The sequence below is a fragment of the Ranitomeya imitator genome, chromosome 4 (genome assembly GCF_032444005.1).
Source record: "Ranitomeya imitator isolate aRanImi1 chromosome 4, aRanImi1.pri, whole genome shotgun sequence".
NCBI classification, from domain to species: Eukaryota; Metazoa; Chordata; class Amphibia; order Anura; family Dendrobatidae; genus Ranitomeya; species Ranitomeya imitator.
The window spans coordinates 670,329,082-670,341,555 of NC_091285.1; positions in this window are offsets into that span (position 1 = coordinate 670,329,082).

The window sequence follows — 12,474 nt, forward strand, 5'->3', positions numbered from 1 at the left end:
GACATGACAATCAGTTTAATTGGCAGCTTTCTGCCTATGCACAGTGTACACAAAAGCTGCCAAACAGCAGTGTGGGCAGGGTTATAAAGAGCTCAACATTCAGAGAACTGCTAGATCTGCTACATAGAAAACAGTCTTTAACCCCTTAACAACCACAGATACGCCTTTTAACGGCCGCAGTTAAGGGGACTTATTCCTCAGCGCCGCTTTTTAACAGCCTGAAAAATAAGTGACTAGGGCCCCCAGCTTTGGAAATTCTCTGGGGTCTCGGCTACTGGGGGTTGCGGAGACCCCAGAGAACATGATTCGGGTCAGTTGCGATTACCGTTATTCATGAATAACGGCGACCACAAAAAAAGTCAGATTTCCCATTTCATTTCTCTCCTCTGATGTGATCTAGCACATCAGAGGAGAGAGAAATGGGGTTCCCCTAGCCCCCCCCCCCCGGTACCTCCGGTGTCTCTGGACCCTCCTGCATACCCCTGGCCGCCAGCATCTTCCGAGAAGAAAATGGCGGGCGCATGCACATTGCGCCCGCTGAGATCTGCTATCCGGCAACAATAGGAAATTTTTCCTATTGGTTCATTTTGATGACTGTGATAGAGCCTATCACAGTGATCAAAATAAAAAAAAAATAGTAAATCAAACCTCCCCTTTATCACCCTCTTAGGTAAAAATAATAAAATAAAAAAATGTATTTATTTCCATTTTTCCATTAGGGTTAGGGTTGGGGCTAGGGTTAGAGTTGGGCTAGAGCTAGGGTAGGGTTGGGGCTAAGGCTAGGGTTGGGGCTAGGGTTAGGGTTGGGGTTAGGGTTGTTTTAGGGTTAGGGTTGTGATTACAGCTAGAGTTGAGATTAGGGTTAGGGATGTGTTGGGGTTAGGGTTGGAGTTAGAATTGGGGAGTTTCCACTGTTTAGGCACATCAGGGGGGCTCCAAACATGACATGGTGCCCACCACTGATTCCAGCCAATTTTTCATTCAAAAAGTCAAACGGTGCTCCCTCCCTTCTGAGCCCTACCATGGGCCCAAACAGTGGCTTTCCCCCACATACGGGGTATTGTCATACTCAGGATAAGTTTCACAACAAATTTTGTGGTTCATTTTCTCCCATTTGGTTCCAAAATAAATTTTTGGTGATAAAACTAAAATGTTAATTTTTTCCTTCCACATTGCTTTAGTTCTCGTAAAGCACCTGAAGGGTTAATAAACTTATTGAATGTGGTTTTGCACACCTTGAGCGATGCAGTTTTTCTAGAATGGTGTCACTTTTCAACAACCCCCAGAGCCCTTCCTCCCAACTTCCCAGCCCTCCACCTCCAAAACCAACTTTTCCACCATTACAGAAGATCAACTCTCCACTCTACTCTCAAGATCGCATCTCACCACCTGTGCACTTGACCCGCTCCCATCCCACCTCATCCCAAACCTCACCACAGTCTTCATCCCAACCCTAACCCATCTCTTCAACCTATCACTAACAACTGGTGTTTTCCCCTCAAGTTTTAAACATGCCTCCATCACACCTATCCTCAAAAAGCCCTCTCTTGACCCATCCTCTGTATCTAGCTATCGCCCTATATCACTTCTTCCTTATGCCTCCAAACTACTGGAACAACATGTTTACCTTGAACTGTCCTCTCATCTCTCTTCTTGCTCCCTCTTTGACCACTTACAATCAGGCTTCCGGTCACACCATTCCACTGAAACTGCCCTAAGTAAGGTCACCAATGACCTCTTAACCGCCAAGAGCAAGCGACACTACTCTGTCCTCCTCCTCCTCAACCTGTCGGCTGCCTTTGACACAGTGGACCATTCCCTATTATTACAGACCCTAACATCCCTTGGCATCACAGACTTGGCCCTATCCTGGATCTCATCATACCTAACAGACCGGACATTCAGCGTCTCCCACTCACACACCACTTCCTCACCTCGCCCCCTATCTGTCAGAGTCCCACAAGGTTCAGTCTTTGGGCCCCTGCTCTTCTCCATTTACACCTTTGGCCTGGGACAGCTCATAGAATCTCATGGCTTTCAGTATCACCTCTATGCTTATGACACACAGATCTACATCTCTGGACCAGATATCACCTCCCTACTAGCCAGAATCCCTCAATGTCTGTCCACTATTTCATCCTTCTTCTCCGCTAGATTTCTCAAACTTAACATGGACAAAACAAAATTCATCTTTCTCGCATCTCACGCGACCCCCCCCAACGAACCTATCCATTACAGTAAACGGCTGCCCGCTCTCCCCAGTCCCACAAGCTCGCTGCCTCGGGGTAATCCTTGACGCTGATCTCTCCTTCAAACCACATATCCAAGCCCTTTCCACTTCCAGCCGACTTCAACTCAAAAATATTTCACAAATCCGTTCATTCCTCAACCAAGAATCTGCAAAAACCCTAGTCCATGCCCTCATCATCTCTCGCCTTGACTACTGCAACCTCCTGCTCTGTGGCCTCCCCTCTAACACTCTCGCACCCCTCCAATCTATTCTAAACTCTGCTGCCTGACTAATCCACCTGTCCCCACGCTATTCCCTGGCCTCTCCCCTCTGTCAATCCCTTCACTGGCTCCCCATTGCCCAGAGACTCCAGTACAAAACCCTAACCATGACGTACAAAGCCATCCACAAACTGTCTCCTCCATACATCTGTGACCTCGTCTCCCGGTACTTACCTACATGCAACCTCCGATCCTCACAAGATCTCCTACTCTACTCCCCTCTTATCTCCTCTTCCCACAATCGTATACAAGATTTCTCTCGCGTATCACCCCTACTCTGGAACTCTCTACCACAACATATCAGACTCTCGCCTACCATCGAAACCTTCAAAAAGAACCTGAAGACCCACCTCTTCCGGCAAGCCTGCAACCTGCAGTAACCACCGATCGACCAAACCGCTGCATGACCAGCTCTACCCTCACCTACTGTATTCTCACCCATCCCTTGTAGATTGTGAGCCTTCGCGGGCAGGGTCTTCTCTCCTCCTGTACCAGTTGTGACTTGTATTGTTTAAGATTATTGTACTTGTTTTTATTATGTATACCCCTCCTCACATGTAAAGCGCCATGGAATAAATGGCGCTATAATAATAAATAATAATACTACTTTTGGGTATTTTCTGTTATATTTACCTTCCAAACTCCCTTCAAATGTGAGGTGGTCCCTAAAAAAAGTGGTTTTGTTAATTTTGTTGGAAAAATTAGAAATCGCTGGTCAACCTTTAACCCTTATAACTTCCTAACAAAAAAAAAATTGTTTCCAAAATTGTGCTAATGTAAAGTAGACATGTGGCAAATGTTATTTATTAACTACTAGATGGTGGCCCGATTCTAACGCATCGGGTATTCTAGAATATGCATGTCCACGTAGTATATTGCCCAGCCACGTATTATATTGCCCAGTCACATAGTATATTGCCCAGCTACGTAGTATATTGCCCAGCCACGTAATATATTGTCCAGTGACGTAGTATATTGCCCAGCAACGTATATTGCCCAGTCACGTAGTATATTGCCCAGTTACATAGTATATTGCCCAACCACGTAGTATATTGCCCAGTGACGTAGTATTCAGCACAGAGCCACGTAGTATATTGGCCAGTCACGTAGTATATTGCCCAGCCACGTAGTATATTGCCCAGCCACGTAGTATATTGGCCAGTCACGTAGTATATTGCCCAGCCACGTAGTATATTGCCCAGTCACGTAGTATATTGCCCAGCTACGTATGTCACAGGTTAAAAAATAAAAAATAAACATATACTCACCTTCCGAGGGCCCCTTGTAGTCATGTCGCCTGTGTGCGGTGCACTCGGCAGCTTCCGGTCCCAGGGTTGGTATGAGCGCAGGACCCGTGATGAAGTCGCGGTCACATGACCATGACGTCATGGCAGGTCCTTGTCGCATACCATCCTTGCCACCGGAACCTGCTGCTTGCATGGAGCGGTTACCGGAGCGTCGCGAGGAGTAAGAAAGGCGGCGGAAGGTGAGTATATAATGATTTTTTAAAATTATTTTTAACATTAGATCCTTTTACTATTGACGCTGCATAGGCAGCATCAATAGTAAAAACTTGGTCACACAGGGTTAATAGCGGCGGTAACGGAGTGAGTTACCCGCAGCATAACGCGGTCCGTTACCGCTGGCATTAACCCTGTGTGAGCGGTGACTGCGGGGAGGAAGGAGCGGCCATGTTGCCACCGGACTGCGCCCATCGCAGGACAACCAGCAGAGGGCGCCTCTTATGATCTCGAGCCTGGGAGCTTTCTAGGAAAGTTCCCACGATCTAGGAACAGCCAGCAGAGGGCGCCTCGCCGCAAATGCAGGTAAATATAGGTCATTGACCTACTTTACCTTCATTCTCCGGGGTTTTGCAGACATGAGCAGCTGCATTAGCGGAGCTCGTGGCTGCAAAATATTTTAACCCCTTCAGATGGATTTACATCGTTGGACGTGACAGATCCTCGGAAGGTATGTATATTGTTGGTTTATTATTTTTTTTTTATTTACAGATCGAGGGTCTTCAGTGAGTAGATTGAGAGTAGAATAAATTAATACAACAACCTTTGTGATTTTTTCATTAAATTAATTTTTAACCCCTTCATGACCCAGCCTATTTTGACCTTAAAGACCTTGCCGTTTTTTGCAATTCTGACCAGTGTCCCTTTATGAGGTAATAACTCAGGAACGCTTCAACGGATCCTAGCGGTTTTGAGATTGTTTTTTCGTGACATATTGGGCTTCATGTTAGTGGTAAATTTAGGTCAATAAATTCTGCATTTATTTGTGATAAAAACGGAAATTTGGCGAAAATTTTGAAAATTTCGCAATTTTCACATTTTGAATTTTTATTCTGTTAAACCAGAGAGTTATGTGACACAAAATAGTTAATAAATAACATTTCCCACATGTATACTTCACATCAGCACAATTTTGGAAACAAAATTTTTTTTTGCTAGGAAGTTATAAGGGTTAAAATTTGACCAGCGATTTCTCATTTTTACAATGAAATTTACAAAACCATTTTTTTTAGGGACCACCTCACATTTGAAGTCAGTTTGAGGGGTCTATATGGCTGAAAATACCCAAAAGTGACACCATTCTAAAAACTGCACCCCTCAAGGTACTCAAAACCACATTCAAGAAGTTTATTAACCCTTCAGGTACTTCACAGCAGCAGAAGCAACATGGAAGGAAAAAATGAACATTTAACTTTTTAGTCACAAAAATTATCTTTTAGCAACAATTTTTTTATTTTCCCAATGGTAAAAGGAGAAACTGAACCACGAAAGTTGTTGTGCAATTTGTCCTGAGTACACTGATACCTCGTATGCGGGGGTAAACCAGTGTTTAGGCGCACGGCAGGGCTTGGAAGGGAAGGAGCGCCATTTGACTTTTTGAATGAAAAATTGGCTCCACTCTTTAGCGGACACCATGTCACGTTTGGAGAGCCCCCGTGTGCCTAAAAATTTGAGCTCCCCCACAAGTGACCCCATTTTGGAAACTAGACGCCCCAAGGAACTTATCTAGATGCATAGTGAGCACTTTGAACCCCCAGGTGCTTCACAAATTGATCCGTAAAAATGAAAAAGTACTTTTTTTTCACAAAAAAATTCTTTTAGCCTCAATTTTTTCATTTTCACATGGGCAACAGGATAAAATGGATCCTAAAATTTGTTGGGCAATTTCTCGTGAGTACACCAATACCTCACATGTGGGGGTAAACCACTGTTTGGGCACATGGTAAGGCTCGGAAGGGAAGGAGCGCCATTTGACTTTTTGAATGAAAAATTATCTCCATCGTTAGCGGACACCATGTCGCGTTTGGAGAGCCCCTGTGTGCCTAAACATTGGAGCTCCCCCACAAGTGACCCCATTTTGGAAACTAGACCCCCCAAGGAACTTATCTAGATGCATAGTGAGCACTTTAAACCCTCAGGTGCTTCACAAATTGATCTGTAAAAATGAAAAAGTACTTTTTTTCACAAAAAAATTCTTTTTGCCTCAATTTTTTCATTTTCACATGGGCAATAGGATAAAATGGATCATAAAATTTGTTGGGCAATTTCTCCCGAGTACGCCGATACCTCATATGTGGGGGTAAACCACTGTTTGGGCACACGGCAGGGCTCGGAAGGGAAGGCGCGCCATTTGACTTTTTGAATGGAAAATTAGCTCCAATTGTTAGTGGACACCATGTCGCGTTTGGAGAGCCCCTGTGTGCCTAAACATTGGAGCTCCCCCACAAGTGACCCCATTTTGGAAACTAGACCCCCCAAGGAACTTATCTAGATGCATATTGAGCACTTTAAAGCCCCAGGTGCTTCACAGAAGTTTATAACGCAGAGCCATGAAAATAAAAAATAATTTTTCTTTCCTCAAAATGATTTTTTAGCCTGGAATTTCCTATTTTGCCAAGGGTAATAGGAGAAATTGGACCCCAAATGTTCTTGTCCAGTTTGTCCTGAGTACGCTGATACCCCATATGTGGGGGTAAACCACTGTTTGGGCGCACGGCAGAGCTCGGAAGGGAAGGCACGCCATTTGGCTTTTTAAATGGAAAATTAGCTCCAATCATTAGCGGACACCATGTCACGTTTGGAGAGTCCCTGTATGCCTAAACATTGGAGATCCCCCACAAATGACCCCATTTTGGAAACTAGACCCCCAAAGGAACTAATCTATATGTGTGGTGAGGACTTTGAACCCCCAAGTGCTTCACAGAAGTTTATAACGCAGAGCCATGAAAATAAAATAAAAAAATTATTTTCTCAAAAATGATCTCGTAGCCTGCTATTTTTTATTTTCCCAAGGGTAACAGGAGAAATTTCACCCCAAAAGTTGTTGTCCAGTTTCTCCTGAGTACGCTGATACCCCATATGTGGGGGTAAACTACTGTTTGGGCACATGCCAGGGCTCAGAAGTGAAGTAGTGACGTTTTGAAATGCAGACTTTGATGGAATGCTCTGCGGGCGTCACGTTGGGTTTGCAGAGCCCCTGATGTGGCTAAACAGTAGAAACCCCCCACAAGTGACCCCATTTTGGAAACTAGACCCCGAAAGGAACTTATCTAGATGTGTGGTGAGGACTTTGAACCCCCAAGTGCTTCACAGAAGTTTATAACGTAGAGCCATGAAAATAAAATTAAAAAATTATTTTCTCAAAAATGATCTTTTAGCCTGCAATTTTTTATTTTCCCAAGGGTAACAGGAGAAATTTCACCCCAAAAGTTGTTGTCCAGTTTCTCCTGAGTACGCTGAGACCCCATATGTGGGGGTAAACTACTGTTTGGGCACATGCCGGGGCTCGGAAGTGAAGTAGTGACGTTTTGAAATGCAGACTTTGATGGAATGCTCTGCGGGCGTCACGTTGCGTTTGCAGAGCCCCTGATGTGGCTAAACAGTAGAAACCCCCCACAAGTGACCCCATTTTGGAAACTAGACCCCGAAAGGAACTTATCTAGATATGTGGTGAGCACTTTGAACCCCCAAGTGCTTCACAGAAGTTTATAATGCAGAGCCGTGAAAATAATAAATACGTTTTCTTTCCTCAAAAATAATTATTTAGCCCAGAATTTTTTATTTTCCCAAGGGTTACAGGAGAAATTGGACCCCAAAAGTTGTTGTCCAGTTTCTCCTGAGTACGCTGATACCCCATGTGTGGGGGTAAACCACTGTTTGGGCACACGTCGGGGCTCAGAAGGGAAGTAGTGACTTTTGAAATGCAGACTTTGATGGAATGGTCTGCGGGCGTCACGTTGCGTTTGCAGAGCCCCTGGTGTGCCTAAGCAGTAGAAACCCCCCACAAGTGACCCCATTTTAGAAACTAGACCCCCCAAGGAACTTATCTAGATATGTGGTGAGCACTTCGAACCCCCAAGTGCTTCACAGACGTTTACAACGCAGAGCCGTGAAAATAAAAAATCATTTTTCTTTCCTCAAAAATGATGTTTTAGCAAGCATTTTTTTATTTTCACAAGGGTAACAGGAGAAATTGGACCCCAGTCATTGTTGCGCAGTTTATCCTGAGTACGCTGATACCCCATGTGTGGGGGGTAAACCACTGTTTGGGCACACGTCGGGGCTCGGAATTGAGGGAGCACCATTTGACTTTTTGAATACAAGATTGGCTGGAATCAATGGTGGCGCCATGTTGCGTTTGGAGACCCCTGATGTGCCTAAACAGTGGAAACCCCTCAATTCTACCTCCAACACTAACCCCAACACACCCCTAACCCTAATCCCAACTGTAGCCATAACCCTAATCACAACCCTAACCCCAACACACCCCTAACCCTAATCCCAACTGTAGCCATAACCCTAATCACAACCCTAACCACAACCCTAATTCCAACCCTAAGGCTATGTGCCCACGTTGCGGATTCGTGTGAGATTTTTCAGCATCATTTTTGAAAAATCCGCGGGTAAAAGGCACTGCGTTTTACCTGCGGATTTTCCGCGGATTTCCAGTGTTTTTTGTGTGGATTTCACCTGCGGATTCCTATTGAGGAACAGGTGTAAAACGCTGCAGAATCCGCACAAAGAATTGACATGCTGCGGAAAATACAACGCAGCGTTTCCGCGCGGTATTTTCCGCACCATGGGCACAGCGGATTTAGTTTTCCATAGGTTTACATGGTACTGTAAACCTGATAGAACACTGCTGCGAATCCGCAGCGGCCAATCCGCTGCGGATCTGCAGCCAAATCCGCACCGTGTGCACATAGCCTAATTCTAAAGGTATGTGCACACGCTGCGGAAAACGCTGTGGATCCGCAGCAGCTTCCCATGAGTTTACAGTTCAATGTAAACCTATGGGAAACAAAAATCGCTGTACACACGCTGCGGAAAAACTGCACGGAAACGCAGCGGTTTACATTCTGCAGCATGTCACTTCTTTGTGCGGATTCCGCAGCGGTTTTACAACTGCTCCAATAGAAAATCTCAGTTGTAAAACCGCAGTGAAATGCGCAGTAAAAACACGGTAAATCAGCCATAAATCCGCAGCGGTTTAGCACTGCGGATTTATCAAATCCGCAGCGGAAAAATCCGCAGAGGACCAGAATACATGTGCACATACCGAAACCCTAGCCCTAACCCTACCCCTAACCCTAACCCTAGCCCTAACCCTATCCCTACCCCTAACCCTACCCCTAACCCTAACCCTACCCCTAACCCTAGCCCTATTCTAACATTAGTGGAAAAAAAAAATCTTTATTTTTTTTTATTGTCCCTACCTATGGGGGTGACAAAGGGGGGTGTCATTTATTATTTTTTTATTTTGATCACTGTGATAGATTATATCTCAGTGATCAAAATGCACTTTGAACGAATCTGCCGGCCGGCAGATTCGGCGGGCGCACTGCGCATGCGCCCGCCATTTTGGAAGATGGCGGCGCCCAGGGAGAAGACGGACAGTCCCCGGCAGGATCGGTAAGTATGATGGGGCGGGGGGGGAGCACGGGGGGTGGGGGGAATCGGATCATGGGGGGGTGGATCGGAACGCGGGAGGGGTGGAACGGAGCACGAGGGGGGGGGGTGGAACGGAGCACGGGGGGGTGGATCGGAGTGCAGGGGGGATGATTGGAGCACGGGGGGGTGATTGGAGCACGGGGGTGAGCGGACAAGAGCACGGGGGGCGCGGACAGGAGGACGGAGGGGAGCGGGGCAGTGTACCGGACAGATCGGAGGGCTGGGGGGGCGATCGGTGGGGTGGGGGCACATAAGTGTTTCCAGCCATGGCCGATGATATTGCAGCATCGGCCATGGCTGGATTGTAATATTTCATTCGTTATAATAGGTGAAATATTACAAATCGCTCTGATTGGCAGTTTCACTTTCAACAGCCAATCAGAGCGATCGTAGCCACGGGGGGTGAAACCAGCCCCCTGGGCTAAACTACCACTCCCCCTGTCCCTGCATATCGGGTGAAATGGGAGTTAACCCTTTCACCCGATCTGCAGGGACGCGATCTTTCCATGACGCCACATAGGCGTCATGGGTCGGATTGGCACCGACTTTCATGACGCCTACGTGGCGTCATGGGTCGGGAAGGGGTTAATAATGTGTGTGTTTTTTTTTAACCCTTTACTTGTATTGGATTAATAATGGATAGGTGTCATAATTGACGCCTCTCCATTATTAATTAGGCTTAATGTCACCTTACAATAGCAAGGTGGCATTAACCCTTCATTACTCCATATCTCACCTCTACACGGGAATGGGAAGAGAGAGGCCAAGTGCCAGAATAGGCGCATCTTCCAGATGTGCCTTTTCTGGGGTGGCTGGGGGCAGATGTTTTTAGCCGGGGGGCCCAATAACCATGGACCCTCTCCAGGCTATTAATATCTGCCCTCAGTCACTGGCTTTACTACTCTGGCGGAGAAAACTGCGCGGGAGCCCACGCCAATTTTTTCCGCCATTTAACCCTTTAATTTAATAGCTAGAACGGTCAAATTTTGCATAGACACACTACTAACATTAGTAGTGTGGAATATGCAAAAAAAAGGGCATATGAGATGGTTTACTGTATGTAAACCAGGTCTCATATCATGTCGGGTTTAGGAAGGAGAAAGCAAAAGCCGGTAATTGAATTACCGGCTTTCTGCTATATCGCGCTGGATGAAATAATAATATATATACATATATGTGTCTCAATGACATATATATATATATATATATTTATATATATATATATATACCTATTCTATGTGTACACATTTATTCTACCTATTCTACTGTAAGCTGTCAGCGTGATTTTACTGTACACCGCACTGAATTGCCGGCTTTTCTCTCTAACAGCGCTGCGTATTCCTCGCAAGTCACACTACGGGTTCGTGTGTAATCCGTATTTTTGGGGCTTCCATAGACTTTCATTGACATTTTATTTGCGCAATACGGTGACAAACGCAGCATGCTGCGATTTTCTACGGATGTAGAAAGCCGTATAATACTGATCAGTTTAATACAGCAGATAGGAGCAGGGGCATAGAGAATAATTGGGCCGTATGTTTTGCGAGTTTTACGGACGTAGTTTCTGCGCTCTTACGTCCGTAAAACTCGCAAGTGTGAGGCCGGCCTAAGGCTGCTGGCAGGTCGGATCGGAGTGTTCAGCTCCATAGAAATACATGCAGCTGAACACTCCGGTCCCGAGTGCCGGGTATGGAGGCGAGAAACTCGTGCAAATTTCTCACATTGCAGTTGCAAGTGTGACCCCGGCCTTATTTAGGTTTCTTGGAAGTTTATTTTGCCGACTTTTGTTATGCAGAGGGTATCTGTACATAGCTCTTTTCTCCAGGGTCCCATAGCAGTCACATACTTTGCTTATGGCCAGTGTCACACTTAAAGTATAGAAAATCGGTCAGAGTCCGAGAGTCGCACGAGTGTAATGCGAGCGTCATGCGAGTACAATCCGATTTCTCACACCTAGCATCCGATTTACATCCGATTGCAATGCTATTTTAACATGAGCTCTTACATACAGCAATTCTCTGTCATTTACACATCGTTTTCAAAGGAAATATTCTTCAAATCACAGACAGAGATATATATATATATATATATATATATACATACACTTAATCAACAGAATAATAAGTTACCCACCATTGCCATGTAAACTTCCTTACGCGTTTCCTCTCCCGTATAGGAGATTCATCAGGGGAAATGTAAGGTACCATAGTCCGGACCTGAGACCGGGTGCATTGGACATAGGAGCTACCTCCCGATGTAGGGGCTCCCTTCTTTTTCAAAAATTCCCACAATCCTTACATTTCCCCTGATGAATCTCCTATACGGGAGAGGAAACGCGTAGGGAAGTTTACATGGCAATGGTGGGTACAACTTATTAGCCTGACTTGGGGACTGCCCTTGTCAGGGCGGGAGCACTACAGGGGCATGACTGGGGTAGCATAGAAATTCTTTCCCCCTTCCCCTTAACATATACGTATGCTCCCGTGAAGGAAACTACGTATTGGGTGAGATAAAACCATTTTTTTAAATTGAGCATTGGTTACATGAGCATGCTTTGCACTTTATCACCTTATTGTCTTGTATTATCCATTGGTCTTTTAGATATTTATCATTAAAAGTTACGTTTTATTTTATGTAAGGTTTTCTCTTGGCTAGTGTGGATAAGTGCAAATTTGGAAAGAGATGACTCAGTCTACGATAGCCCCAGTGGTTCATTGTAAAAACTGCAAGAATTATCATTTTTATACAGCAAAAAAAAAACATTTAATAAGATTGTCTTCTTTCAGGAAAGTGGATTCCCTGATGCTGCTTGGTTTGAAAAAACCCCCACTGTGCTTTACTCACGGCCATTGTCTGTGGCGCTGACGTCACGTCGCAATTAGTGAGGTCAATGGCTTTGCTAGTGTAGACGGATCTCCCGGCTCAGTCGCACAGCTGCCAATGGCAGGCACTGGGAGTAGTGGCATAGACTCTCCGCTGGATTCAGGGATGA